The sequence below is a fragment of the Podarcis liolepis genome, assembly GCF_965112155.1.
Source record: "Podarcis liolepis genome assembly, chromosome: 2".
NCBI lineage: Eukaryota > Metazoa > Chordata > Lepidosauria > Squamata > Lacertidae > Podarcis > Podarcis liolepis.
This window is the reverse complement of record NC_139555.1, coordinates 37,595,643-37,611,010: the sequence shown is the minus strand read 5'-3', so window position 1 is coordinate 37,611,010 and position 15,368 is coordinate 37,595,643. Positions and strand designations below refer to the sequence as shown.

At 44.8% G+C, this 15,368-nt stretch overlaps 1 protein-coding gene across 7 annotated transcripts in view; it reads left to right on the top strand.

The window, feature by feature from the left end:
- SEPTIN9 (septin 9) overlaps positions 1–15,368 on the top strand; it is a 217,685-nt gene that overhangs the window by 147,169 nt on the left and 55,148 nt on the right. Inside the window, exon 1 of one of the 7 annotated variants that reach the window (XM_083487587.1) lies at positions 13,320–13,463. The exons of the other annotated variants lie outside the window; for them this stretch is intronic. The gene's annotated coding sequence lies outside the window, so the exon portion shown is untranslated. Of the gene's footprint in view, positions 1–13,319; positions 13,464–15,368 lie in introns of those variants that run through there. 7 annotated transcript variants of the gene reach the window in all.

Sequence of the window (15,368 nt, the reverse complement as noted above, 5' to 3'; positions counted from 1 at the left end):
GAGAGAGATGTCACCACAGTGCACTTCTCTCTTCTGCTCTTTGACTCTGTTAACTACAGTTATATAAATCAGGGGGCAGAGCCTGGAACTAAATGAGCCCCAGGTGGTCTTCTGCATGGCCCATTGTAGCAGCCTGTTTGTCACAGCCCAGCTCAGCTGAGCGATTTGTGCATTTTGAGTGTTGCCGCTGCTCAGCTTCATGACAGCTCTGCTGGTGAAGATGAGAGCTGTGTGGGTATCCACTCCAGGAAAAGAGGGTGCCTCTTCCAGGGTGTCCTGGCATGAACTAGGAGTTTGCGTAATGATGCCAACCTGGTGAAGGCCAGCAAGAGGAAAGACACAATGTGCAGGAAGGCTCCAAAAGTCACCCTCTAAGTTGTGTGTGCAGAGGAGTGATGGGGCAGAACTTTCCCTCCTTGTGTGTTTAATAACACACAAAACAAATGTTTGAAAATGGCCAAGACAGGTATAGTCATAGCAAGCAGGACTGTTCCACAAAGTGTGAAAGGGTTCTAAATCTCCCACACTGAAGAGAGACGCTGCATCATGCAGGCAGATTCATGGCCATGAGATTGGGAGCAAGATTTGCACTCTGATAGGTGGAGCAGCATTCACACGCTGTATGTGATGTGAAGTAGGGTTTATTTTGAGCAGCATGGTGTATGGCACCGGAGTTCTCAGCTCAGGTGCTTTGCTCTCTGTGCCATGACGGCATCTTCCATAAGGAGTCCTATTCTCTATTGTGCCTTAGCACCTCTAGGGCAGATGGCCAGAGGACAGAATTGCAGCTATCAGCTCAGCAGGATCAGGTGATTCAAGGGGCCAGTAGGGATCCACCTGGTCCTGTAAGGTTTCTCACCCTGGTCTGGCTCCTGAGTCTTAACAACTTGTTACTCCACTACAGACTGAGCTGCTGCTATCTGCCCAATGTCCCACATGCTTTCTGGCACTGATACCCTGTCTGTTTAGTACCCCTTTGTCTCCAGCCACTGTTTCTCCTGACACGCAGCTCATCTCCTTGAGCCTTCTAGGAGCATTTTAGTACCTTCAGGCATCTCTGGCACGGTGCAACCTGGACTTCTCAATCATTACTTGGTACACAACAATTTGGACATAGGCTACATGGGTGGTTGGATCATAGTGTTGACTTCCTTGTATGTCTCTTCTGGCTTTGATTCTATGATCCTAAACAAAGCTGGCTGAGGCTTAATATCAGAAGACGAGTAGCTCGCCTCCTCATGGTATATGCATTAATCTGTCTTTGGACTGTTTGAGAGATAAATTTTGAGAAGGGAAGCTTGGAGGAAGGGCAGGGAAACTTAGGAGTTGGAAAGAGGATTTTGTTACACCAAAGAGGCCAGTCCCATATCCTGTCTCTGATAGATGTTACATCTTAGCGGAAGCAACACCCTTATAATGATTCAGTTAATTGTGCAAAGTTCTATCACCATGAGAAGCTCCTGCACTGAGCTCAGCAGTCCAGTTTATCCTAGAAGATACTAAAAGATTCACAATAGCACTAGAGAACTAAGTATGGCTTACAGTGCATAGCAAGCTACATTGGTACCTCGGTTTACGAACGTAATCCGTTCCTGAAGTCCGTTCTTAAACCGAGGCACACTTTCCCTAATGTGCCCTCCTGCCGCCGGTGCCCTTCCACTGTTCAGCTTCCACTCATAAACTGAGGTAAAGTTCGCAAACTGGAACACTACTTGTGGAGTGCGTAAACTGAATAGTTCATAAACAGGACTGTTTGTAACAAAGAGGAAAAGCTCTCCCCCCCCCCACTTTTTTGTGTGTGTGTGCAAGTTTCAGGTGTAATTACAATGAATCAAGACTCACACTGATGGGGACCAGGCTCTCTGTGAGAAGCAGCCCTTCCTTTATTTTTATTTTTTATGTACCAAAATCTATATAGTGTTCAATCATTTTAATACCTTTAAACATTTAACAATAGAATTTTTTAAAATTATATTTGAGAATGGTTGAAAACATTTAAATACGATGAAAACTAACAGTGAAAAAGATTTAAACATGTCAACATCTACAGGTCTGAATAGGCTTGCCTAAGCAAACATATTTTAAGCAGGTACGGAAAAGAGTACATCTGAGGTACTTGCTTGGTGCCAATAGGCAGGGAATTCCAAGGTGTAGCTGCTGCCATGCTAAAAGTTGGCTTTCTTGCAACTGCAGAATGAGTATTGTGTGTCACCTGTAGCAGTGCCAGTTCCACAAAGCTACCATTTTCTATTCCAGAAACAATCCATGTTGCGTTTTGGTTTGAAGGGAGCCTAGTTCCTTTCTACATGAGAACTGCAGACAGAAAATAGGCAAAGCACATCATCCTGTTCTCATTCATTTTTGCTTACACCTCTCTGAGGGGCACCGCTGTTACTCCACTTAGTTTATTTATTTAATAAAATTAATTAATTAATTAATCAAATGTTTATACCCCACCCATCTGGCTGGATTTCCCCAGCCACTCTGGGAGACTCCCAAACATGATAAAACATCAGACATTAAAAGCTTCCCTAAACAGGGCTGCCTTCAGATGTTTTCTAAAAGTCAGGTACTGGTAGTTGTTTATTTCCTTGACATCTGTTTGATTTTAAAACAAAACAAAAAGAAAACTCAAAGCGGTTTACAAAGAGATAAACCAATGGACTCAAGAAAAATTACAGCAGTAGCTTAAAACAAAAAGTTGACCTACTTAAACAGGTTAAATTTCTCTTTATTTCATAAAATTCTAGAGAAATTACCAGGGTTGACCATGAATGAATTGCCCATAGGGGTGTCATGGGGTGCTCAACCATGCAAACATCCCTCCTTGAATCCTTCCAAGCAGAGAAGAGGCAGGCACAGCCTGCTGTGGACAGGTCCCAGATTGATGCAGAGTCCAGAGCAGGATCCCATGCTTGCTTTCCATTGTGTTGGTTAACCTCTCCCACCCCCCTGCCTCCACCTTACAGGCACACATTTAAGAAGCATGAAAACATGTTTTTTAATTGGTGTGCTTTATTGGGGGCATGAGGTAAGGATTTCAGGAAAGGGCTTTTCAGCTGAAGATTTACTAGGCATATAAAAAGATCAAGAGAGTGGTTGGAATTGTATCCATTTTTAAAGCTCTGACATTTATTAGGAAGAAAGGGGAACGAGGCCCGCTCCATAACTGTTGTATTATTGCCTGGCATACCTTCTTTACCTTCTTTTTTGTAAAGAAGAGGCCATCCCCAGGAATATCCCATCGTTCCTTTCTTAAGATGTAAAGCTGACATAATATATGGGGACCATTTGGAACTCCCCGCTCCCTTATTCTGTACAACACTGTGAATACAAGGCAGTCCTACGGGGATGTGGGGTCATCAGTATCATGTTGCATTGGGATTTGTACAATATGAGCTGTGCAGAGTGTGTTTGGATGTGCTGTTAAGACTGTGGTGGTGGTGGTGGGGAGCAGTTTTTGTGTCTGCCGGGCCCTCTGCAGAAATATGAAGAAAGGGGAAGGGGAAACTGCCAGGAAAAAGTGTTGCTGTAGAGATATGTATGCAAAACATAGGCTCATAATATATTTAACTTACCGTATTTTTCGCTCTATAAGACGCACCAGACCACAAGACGCGCCTAGTTTTTGGAGGAGGAAAACAAGAAAAAAAATATTCTGAATCTCAGAAGCCAGAACAGCAAGAGGGATCGCTGCGCAATGAAAGCAGCAATCCCTCTTGCTGTTCTGGCTTCTGGGATAGCTGCGCAGCCTGCGTTCGCTTCATAAGACGCACACACATTTCCCCTTACTTTTTAGGAGGGAAAAAGTGAGTCTTATAGAGCAAAAAAATACGGTATTTCATTTTAAAATCTTAAGGTGTCTGGTGGTGTTATGCAAGCCTGTACTCTGTTAACTGGCATGGTTTCGCCGTGGGCTAGAGCTTCTCTCTAGTCAAGATTTCCCAAAATGGGAAATACTGTTTGGAGTTGCATTGCATTTGCTTTGAAGCTGGGAATGTTGTGAAATCAGGGATACATCCGCTATGCCCTGTGGTGCTGCGGTGCTCTGGGATAAGGTTCAGCACTCTACAAGAAAGTGTTTCCCTGAAAATAAGAGCCATCTGGTTGCTCTGCTGCAAGCTCTAGGCCTCTCTTTGCAGGCCTTGCTGTAGAAGCAGGATGTTGCCCTTGGCTAAAACCAAAGTGCACCAGAAAGAAAAGCTACATCCTTCCTGAGCAACTGAAAAACCTTCAGAGCAGAGCACCCCCTGACCTCAGCGAACCTGCGAGTGCTTCTCCTCCACCCTCTAGCCGCAGCTCAGCTCAGATCTCAAAAGCCAAGCCGCTTGGTGAATGGGGAAGGAAAAGAACACCGTTCCCAGCCATTAACTTGATAATACTTAACATTTATGTAGTGCGTTTTAATATACAGTAATTACCTCCACATTGCAGCTGAAGAAGAGAGAATGGTAGCTCACATATGTAAAGGCAGCTGTGGAGTTTGTGGTTGAGGTGATATTTGAACCAAGGGACTTCCTTTCTCATAGCTGATGCTAGTAGCCAGTAACCTCTATTACTAGCTCTCAAGTTCTAAGGGGGAAAGCAACTGCCAAGAGCTATCTGCTGGCAAGACAGAATTTGCTACATGTAAACTATCTTGGAAAGCTATACACCGTTTAAAACAAAAACCTTTTCTTTAAATCTTGTCCTGACACATATTCCCAAGCCTAAGAACTCTGCTCAGAAGTTTTTGGATTTAAGACAGTATGGTTCCCATTGACTCCCAATGGATGTAATAAGACTCTCCCACCACACAAGGCAACACACAAACCCCAAACAGTGGGATGGGGAATGTTGGGGCCACTTGCAGTATTGTTGCCCAGGGGACAGAGGGCATGACCATTTTGGTTTCCTTGCTCCTGCACCCACCCACCCCTGAACTCCAATTTATTGATTTCATATGCCACTGGGTTGTAGGAAAAATCTCAAAGCAGTTTACAAACTCCTACTTGTGAAATTGTTGTCTGTGCATGTGTGCTCATCTGCACATGTGCGACGGCTGTCTCAAATGTACACACCATTCTGAAGCTTAAGTTTTATAGCTGGATTGAAGCTGGTTTGAGGGAGTGGGGAAGCGTAAAAAAGCAGTATTTTAAAGAAACTACAGAGTTAATATAGATTGTGGCTAACATTATGTGACCGTGGCTTCAAAAACTAGCCGTGGGAGCTCCTGGTTGTGGAGTAAATGGTACTGTGAACATATCCAAAGAATACTTTTGCCCTGGATTTGGAGGGTGATCTAGAGCCTGTGAAAGGCAAATTGCAAACCTAGTGCATGCATAGCTGCACTAGGTTTAGTCTCCATGGACTTAAGCCCATTGAAGTTTAAATGTGCCAAGTTTGTAAATTTGTGGATTGTATTATTCAAGTAGTGAGATTGGATCTTCTCTTGCTAAATTAGAAAAAGTGTTTTTTTAAAAAAATCACAGAATTTAGTGCATTGAAAAACTTAGCTAGGCTTGAAGTCCTTCCAGTGCATCACCGTGGAATACTGTGGCAAGTTTCTCCTTATAGTGCTTGCATTTTGATTGGCAATGCTAACATCAGAACTCATCATGTCAAAGGTGTTCCGTTCCTAGCTTCACTCTAATCTTTAAAAAGCTCCAAAAGGAGGCTGAATGAAAAAACAACTGGGTTTGGACAGGTTTTATGTATTTACTTTAAGGACATATGTAGAAAGTAGGAAAACCTGGATTTGTGTCTTTGTCCTACACAAGCTTCAATAGATTTCTGTGTCATTGCAGTGAACAGCCAGTTATTCATTTTGGCTTTACCAGGCTAACCTTGTACTGACATGGTGTGTGAAGGAGGCAAGAGGCTAAACACAGCTTCCAATTTGACATTGCCACAAAGTTTGTAGAAATGCAGCAGAGTTGTTACAACATGGATCTGTAGTAACTCTGTTTTTCTCCTCTCCAGATTCTTTGTACAAGTGTAAAACTGCTTAGTCCGCCACTGCCTGGTTCTTCTCTTTACTTACCTTGGAATTCCTAGGGCAGCATTCCAGGTCCCATCAGTACAAGGGAAGGAATTTTCCAAACTGCAGCAGTTATTGATAATAAAGAAGCTCTCAAAGGCTTCTGAAGGTTTTTTCAAAGTGCAGGATATTTGTGAATGTGCATTTTTGAGTCAAAGTTGTGACCCTAGTTAACTTTAAGACCTAGGGTGCCTTTGTGTTCTTGTGTAGTTTCTATCTGGTGCTTCTCCAAGTATTTCACTGGTGTCCCCCTGAACGTTTTGCACCTGGGAAACCATACTTTGCCCAGTGGCTCACAAACCTGCAACTCCATTGGAGCAGAATGGAAGGGTTGAGCTGCCCTCTGGAGGTGAGAGGCTGTCCTTGTTCATAAGCATATTTAATTTTTCCTTAACCTCTGTGATGAGCCAGTTCAGCATAACCATGCCCTGCAGACTTATAATGGAGGAGCTGGTTCAGTATTATAATGCAGAGATCTCAGCAGAATTGTTCAGTTCTGAATTGACCGACTGAATTTGGCTTCATTTTATTAGGTGATCTTGGTTCATTCTCTCCCCGCTCTACTATCCCCACCAACCTGCTCTATTCATCAAAGAAATCTCAATTAAATTTGAATTAAAATGCTGTGACACCTTTAGAGGAATGTTGCATTTCATATTTGACCCACTGTTTTCTTCCACTACTACAGGAAGGGTGGTGGTGGCAAGAGTTGGGAAGGAATGACTGAACATAGGATGGCTGCTTACTGGGTGGCCATTGTGGCTCTGCAGAGCATCAGATGGACATGGGGAGAGAAAGCAGGGACTGAGCATTCGAGATGGGTGTAGGAGTGAGAAACAGGAAGCAGTAATGGGGCAAGCTGAGGAATAAACCTGTTGCAGAAGCAAACAGGAAGGCTAGTCAGAGCGAACGATCCTAATGATTCTATACATCTATGGGAAATGCAAACATATCAAGCAATCCCAGCTCAGACCTTGGAGCATAATTATGCACAGCAGAGTGCCTGGCACTCTTAAGTCACTCCCGACAAGTCACTCTTCCCACACTGCCTAGCTGAGCTGACTAGCTGCAACATAATCACCAAACAGACCTCCCCCCCCCCAAGCTGTTCATATTAGTCCCCCACTGAGCTGTTATTGGCTGGTTGCCCACTAGATACAGTTCAGATACCATTTTGTACAGACAATATCCGCTCTTGGATCAGAGCTGGCTCAGCCATTAGGCAGGCTGAGGCCCCTGCTTCAGGCGGCAGGGCAGGCAGGGCATGCCCATGGGTGCCCTGCCTGCCCTGCCACCTCCACCAGCAGCAGAGAAGTGCCACTGCCATTGGCACTGATTTTAGGCAAAATCACATCCATTTTGGGTGCAATCTCTCCCAAAATCAGTGCCAAGGGTGGTGCTGCTCCTTCTCCCACATCAGATGTGGCAGGGCATGTGGTGGCAGCAGCAGGAGCAGGTAGGTGGTGGGAGCAGTAGCAGGGCAAAGCAGCACTTCCTGTTTCACCTCAAGTGGTGAAATGGGACACGACACCCTGTCTTGGATAGAGTTAATAGGCACACAACACACAGCCATGCATGAGATAGCACCGAAGCAGTAGTGTGTATTTATGTGTATTAGAACTCCACTTTAGGCCAGTGAGGCTATTTTGGCCAAGCCCTGCCCACCATGATGCCATATATGTCAGGTGCTGGAAAGGTAAAGTCATGGCTGGACCAAAATGGGGTTTGAAGGCACCATTGACCAGCTGCTTGGGGTTGCCTACAGAGCCCTCTGCATAGACATTGCTCTGCATAGACATAGACATTGCTCTTCTCAGGCCCTGGTGGTCAACTGATTGTTAGGGCTCCCATAATGTTGTGCACAGATCTCTGCTGGCAGAGGTGATCAGATGACCATCCATGCCTGCAGGGAGCCATAGGCAGCATGTTGACACTTTGATTGTCAGCTGACAGTAGCAGCTTCAAAGCACTACAGTATAATTTCAAATGGTGCAGGTAACATTGGGGCACCTGATGCCCCCCACACCTTTCAGATTTGGGCTATGGTGGTTGGGGGAGATAAGGCCAGATCCTCCACTTCAGAAAGACCCTATATTTCTGAAATCTATTGATTATTGTGTCACTATTCCGCCTTTCCTGTAAGGAGCTCAAGGTGCCACCTATGGCTGCACAACTCCCTGTATTGTCTTCACAACAACCCTGCGAGGTAGCTTAGGTTGAGAGAAGGTGACTGGCCCAAGTTCACCTAAGTGAGCTTCATAGCTGTGTGTGGATTTGAACCCAGTCTCCCAGATCCTTGGCCAGCATTTTGCCCACTATACCACACTGGCTCCGAATTAGGGCAGTACCCTTTTTAGGCCAGCCAAAGCAGCGTGCAGAGACTTTTGAGTTCTCCAGAACTAGATGGCAAACACAGCAACATTTCTTTCCACAGTGTTATATATGGGTCTTATGGAGGGCTGCTGCACACATTATACAGTGGGAAGCACTTGCCACTATGGGGTGCATCTTTTTACACCCATATTCTATATATATAAAAAATTCACCTCGCAGTTCTGTAACGTGAGTCCCAGGTAGTGCTTCTGAAGAACTGTATGAAATAGGGAACCCAAAAGATCATGTTTCAGAAGAAAATGACAAATCAAGAAGTCAATGGAACTTGTGGATATTTGCTCAACAGTTCTTCATTCAGATTTGAAACTCTTAAAGTTGTTAACGGAAATAATGCATATTAAAAATAAAAAAAATCCACCTCCTTAGCAGTGGAATGTACACAGTTTACACCAAATTTTGAAAGGCTTCTGAGTTCTGATGATTATATTTAATATTTAATAGGAAGCACCTATTGTGGCTATATTTTAAGAGCAAACGTTGCAGGGGTGAAATCAGCATGCACCTTGCATCACCAACATTTGACATCTGACTGAAGGTGTCAGCAGGCATACAGAAAGAGTGAATCCAGCAAGCATTGTGTACCTGTATTTTCAAAACACTTCTGACAACAAATCTCATGTGAATCCTTTAAAGAAACTCAGAGTGAGGCATGGGGGTGGATGGGAAATGATTGGTATTCTTACAGTACCTGAACGAAAGATCTATGAGTAAGCAGGAAGGGGAATGCCAGGTACATCACCACTATGAGAGAGAGAGAGAGAGAGAGAGAGAGAGAGAGAGAGAGAGAGAGAGAAAATATTGGTGGAATTCCCCAGATATTAGGACAGAAGACACAACAAACAGTCATTCAACTGGAGAAGTTGAAACAGGGTGGTGTGGTGGATGGGAAGCAGGCAAGTCTCCAGTCCCAATGTACTGTGAGTAAAGGATTGCTCTGTTGGTGCCTGTAATAGGTGGGAATTTGTATCCTCCTTTGTTTTTATGTGTTCCAATTTATTCTTATTCATTCAATTTATTTTGGAAAATACAGTATATAAGCAAGCTAGAGAAACATGATGTACTGTACCTGAATCTCCAAGCTTAGTAAACAATAGCCCTCCTGGCTGATGCATTGCATCACTTGGATTTTGTTTGCAAAAGTTGTGAAAAGGTGTTATTAGTAATGCTAGTACTGTTTTTATACACTGTCATCAGGCTCTCATATGGAGCGATATGGACATCAAGAGAATTATGTGCGAATCTGAGCCAGGAGTTGGTTCATAGGATTTAGATCCTTTTGACTGGCAGTAATTCTCCAGGCAGGGTCTCAGGCAAGGTGGGGCTTGGAGATACTTTGGATTGAACTGGGGACCTTTTGCATGTAAGGCATGTACTCTGTTGCTGACTTACGGCCCCTCCGTGCTTCCTATACTGGGTATGTAAGGCTCGTTTAGCAACCCTGTTACTTGTTCTTGAAAGCAGCCTGCTATCTTTGTAGCTATCTCTTAAATGTAACCAAAACCTTATCTTTCTGTTGCTGCTGCAGTCTCTGGAATAGCTCAGCCCATAGCATAACATGACAGGTCAAAATGCAGCAAATTTCCTGTTTAAACTGAATAATGACATTCATAGTTTGACTTAACAGCCTTTGACTTATTTATCAGTTAACACTCCCATTTTTTCCCCTTCCTCTAAAAAAACAAAATTCCATTTGATCCCCTTACCAAGTTTCTGCATAGAGGCAATATTTCACCAACTTATAGCTGCTCCCTGGATTTTTAATTATTATTATTTTTTGCCTTGGTGTTGTAGGAGAATGGACCATTAGATGAACTTTGAAACATTTCCCAGCCCCATTAGTCTGTGTCTGCAAATTCTTTTGAGTTTACCTCCAGGCCTGTTCACAACTGGTTTTCCTTTCAGCTTCTTGAAAGACAGAGTAGACACCCCCCCCCCGAGTTCTGGTACAAGTTGCCTGGTACTATGCTCCACTGATACACATTTCCAAATAACATGCTTGTGGAGAGGTGTGTAAACAGAGCTGTCACCTTTTCAGAGGCAGGAGCCCTGTTTCTTTAATGGCTACATGGCAGACACAAATTCAAGAAGTGAGGCTTTCACTGCATCAGATAATGGGATGAGAAAGCTTCTTCTGTTGAATTTCTGCCTGTTATTCATTTATCTTATGGTTTCTGTCCTACCCTCCCCTAGAAGGTTTCTGTCCTACCCTCCCCTGAAGGCAGTGTAGTATAATTATTTAAAATCACAATGCAATAAAATATATTTTTTAAAGCCTCACATCAATAAAGCTTCATAGGATGCATCCTACCTGAGATGGGAACCACCAACCATAGAATATAAATGTAAAGGGACCCCTGACCATTAGGTCCAGTTGTGGCTGACTCTGGGGTTGTGGCGCACATCTCACTTTATTGGCCGAGGGAGCTGGCGTACAGCTTCCGGGTTGTGTGGCCAGCATGACTAAGCCACTTCTGGCAAACCAGAGCAGTGCACGGAAACGCCGTTTACCTTCCCACTGGAGCGGTACCTATTTATCTACTTTCCCTTCGATGTGCTTTCAAACTGCTAGGTTGGCAGGAGCAGGGACCGAGCAACGGGAGCTCACCCCGTCACGGGGATTCGAATCGCCGACCTTCTGATTGGCAAGTCCTAGGCTCTGTGGTTTAACCCACAGCGCCACCCGCGTCCCTAACCATAGAATATACACAGGTCCAAAATGTGTTGGTGTGAGTTTGCTAGCTTTCATGATGAAAGGTCCCCTCCAAGTCTCCAAGCTCTTGCCTGCAGCATTTGATCAAAGCATCCCTTCTTTTGCCTGCATAGCAGCTTTCATCAAACTTGTGCCCTTCATTAAAGTTGTTGGACTACAACTCACATCTGCCCCAGCCAGCAACATTTGGAGAGCACCAAGACTGCAGTGTAGCTTTCTAGGAATACAACACAAAACAATCCCATCACCCTCTGTAATTTATTTAGCCTATCTTACAGGGAGCTTTGAAGTCCCATTTGTTTGGGCAGGGGATGGCAACTGCCCCTCCCCCAATGTTTCTCTCAAAACTGATCTACTATTTTTATATTTCTTCCTGATACATACACATTCCACTAGACTGAAATGCCCGATTCTTCCTTCTTTTAGAAGACGACCACAATTACTGTGCTCAGTGGCATATAAAGAGCAAACAGCAAAATAATTGTTTCCCAAATGTTACTCCATTCGTCTAACCATAAAAGCCTGGCTTTTTTTCTGGGGTGGGTGGGGCAGGGGAAAAAGAATTCCAGTGCACAGAAAACCTGGTTGAAAGGGCAGACAGATTTTAAAGCAAGCATTCGTGTTTATAGAGCTGCTTTCCTCAACAGCTAGCAACTTGGCAAAGTTCCCTTAACAGCCATATTTACTCCAAACTAAATGTGCACATAATTTTGTCCAAAACATGCATCCCAAGAAGGTGAGGGAAATAAAAAACAACTGGTTTTGAGGAAGAAGTCTGATCCTTTAGTCCCATAGGGATCAGTCAGGTTAGGCACACTTAATGCGCTGGATCAGGCCTTCATCAGCTGTAGGTCTGCAGTCAAGAAACCCAGTCCTGTGTTCCAGTTAAGAATGCCTCTGCCGCCCAACTGCTTCACCCATAAGAAGTCATTCAGTCTCCTGAACTCCAGCCAGTTCAGTTTCCATCTTCATTGTTTTCACTTTGTCCATTTGTGCTAGCATTTGGCTTGTTCTTTGTTCACCCTCCACATTACCCCATTAAAGCCTTGTTTGCTTTCCCATTCTGTGTTTTGAGATACCTGTACTTTTGTCTTGGGATGGGAGGACTTTGGCAAGGGAGGGGGAGAAATGAGCACCCATGCTTTATGTGTGAGGGGGCCAGCCTTCGAATGGGCGTGGGGGGGGGGAGATATCAATAGGGATCATGTGTGCTTAGTTATACAAAGACCTTGGGGCAACAATTTAACATCACAACAACCCTGTGGAGTAGACCTACCCAGAGAATGACCTTGCCCTAAACCATTAGCCTAATTAAGATGGGATTTGGATTTAGCTTTGCCATTTCCATTCCCATGCTCCCAACTGCTTTTCTTCACTGGCTTTTTTGCATTGCTGCTGCTGTGTGTGTGGAAAACTGAATAAATGTATGTTGGGGTTTGGGGGGGCGCGCTCTTCACTGGCATTAATCTTCTGCTTTGAATTAGCACTCATGCTTTTGAAGTGCAGCCTTTTGATCTTCTACATGCTTACTCAGAAGTAAGTTTCACTGAGCCCTGTTTAGGGAAGTTTTTAATATTTGATGTTTTAATCCGTTTGGGAACAACCCAGAGTGGCTGGGGAAACCCAGCCGGATGAGTGGGGTATAAATGATATATTATTATTAGGAGTTCAGTGGGGCTTTTCATGAGTGTGCATAGGATTGTGACCAGGCTTGCAGAACCTTACCAGGACTCTGCTGTGAGTACGCTTGTGGCTGTCTTTGCCAGCTCAGATTCCCCTTGGTGGGAGAGGATACACAGCCTCAATCTGTGCATGTTTACTTTGTAGAATGGCCTACTTGAATTCAACAGGACTTGCTCCCTGAAAAAAAAGTGCAGAGGATTGCAGACCTAGACCTAAGCATGCTGCTTTTTTTTTTTTTTTGCAAGCCCCGCTGAAATGAATGACATTTACTTTTTTAAAGTAAACATGTTTGAAGACAGGATATTAGTTTCTGAGTCTGCCATGAGAGAGTTTTAACCACCAAAGCCTCATCTCCTCCTTGAAGACACTGTGCTGCCTTCAGGAGAACTTGTCCAGCCGTTTTCTTTCTTTAAACAGCCGGGTCTGGACCTTTCCCCTTTTTAGCCGCTCTGTCTTTGCTATCTGCACCCCTGGGCAGCAATTATCCCCCACTCCCAGCTTCTGCCTACCTCCATTGCACTGTGGGATGCTCATTATTCAGAGAATGACAATGCTCCTTTGATCATTGACTAGCATTCTGAACCATGTGACCCTGGAGGGGGCGGGTCTTTCTCTGCTAACACAGCCAGGAGAATAAGAGAGTTTTCAGCTGCTTGGGTGAGTCTCCTCAAAACTGCCTTTGTTCTTTGAAATAATTCAAACTTTTTTCTCCTACCCCTTTGCACTGCAACTGCAGATAGGTTGCTTTCTCTCTCTCCTCCCCACTTCCTGCCTCAGGTTGCGTTGCCATTCTGGCTTTGTGCAGGGTGGGGGGGGGGTGCAGGAAGGGTGGGCTGGAGGAAGGAAAGAAATCCTTGTGTTTTGTGGGCTGTTTTATGACAAGGCAATTGGATTTGCGAGGAAGGAAGGATTCAAGCTTCTTTCCCATTCAGGTTTAGCGGTGCCTGGTGTGATGTGGCGTGGCGTGGCTTTTTGGGGGTGGGTGGGGAGGGAAGGAGAAGGGTGCAGAAAGCGTGTGAGCCTCATGTCTAGGACCCTGAAACTAGCGAGAACCAGGGACTAGGGGAATTCAGTTTCCATGTCTTGACCAGATTTCTTCGCTGCAGAAAGAAAAGGGCTTTGTGCCTCACAGCTATCTCTTTGTAAATATTTGGCCAATGGAGCCGAGTGTGCTAATTTCTGCCTCTGAGGCTTCCCCACCCCACCCCCAGTTTTTCCTCTCTCCACATAGTGTACGTTGCACTCTAAAGAGAAGGGACAAAACTTCACTGTAATCCACCCCCCCTCCCAAACCCATCCTCCCCTTTACTACTTATTATCTAGCCATCTGGCTTGAGAAAGCACAGTGTGAGTGCCTGGGTTTTCCTGTCTTTGCAGAACATAAGCCCCAGAGGTAGGTGTGCTGGACTTGTACATGCCTTGGTTTTTAAACTCTGCTAACTGTTCCTCTGGGAACTTCTTCCTCTCTCTGCCCCCTCTGGGTTTTGCTATGTTCATCAGTACTGCTGGGGCTCCGCCACTTATGGGGGTGGGTTGTAGGAAACAGAAAATGGGGCTGTATATCCCCCCCTGTTTTTAATGTGTGTTGGAGGAGGGACGGAGGCAGAGAGGTTTCCAAATAAACTGTTCTGAAAAGGAATAAACTGTTCTGACAAGGAATTTTAGAGTACGGGAGTTACAGGGGCAGGATTGCTGTGGGGCAAAGTATTCTGTGTATTGGGATGTTTCTTTATAGTAAGGGTCTATCTGGTGCCCCTTCTTGGTTGAAGGAGGGGCGTCGGAAGTTATTTATTTAATAACATGCAGTGCGGCTTCATTTGGGAATGGATCAAATGGCAACCACCCAACCTTTGTAAAACTCATTTCCCTTTGGGCAAACTTTGCAATGAAATACGATGTATGCAGGCCTTTGTGTTGAGGCCTACTGTGTGCCATGGGGCCAGCAGGGTAAGGTGGGTGTGGGGATGTTGAGGCCTGTTTTATTCTTGGAGGGGGGGCAAGGTTGTTTTGCAGCTACCGTACACTTTTCTTTCCATCCCAAAATGTGCTTCTTTAACCTTTAAGTCTTTGCAGTTTTGCCAAGATAACCACATGGAGTGCACAGGGGTGGGGGTGGGAGGGAGTTGCAGTTGCTCCTTTCTTTTTCTTTTTTGCAAGCTGAGAATGAGAAGGGAATGTAGGAAGGGAAGGGAATAGACCTGAAATGCAAACTTGTCCATTCACAGTTGTGGAGTGGAGTGAAGGGAGCAGTATGGGCCCTGTGGTTTCTGAAGGGGGGCACTAATCCATGCAGTGCCAAGGTGCATGGCTTGTTTGCATTCCCTGGTAGGTGCCCTCTGCAGTCACTTCCAGAAGAGGGTTTGCATATGCCGGCACACCTTCCGCAAATCAAATCTAAAAACAACTTTCCCTTAAACTCAAAACTTCTCTTGTGTATGAAACTGACATCCTTGCTTTAATTTTCCCAGTGGGAAGGGGAAAATGCTTCCCCTATCTTATCATGCTAACAAAGCTGAGACTGGGATGAACATGACCTGATCTAGTGCAGGACCCACTGGGACC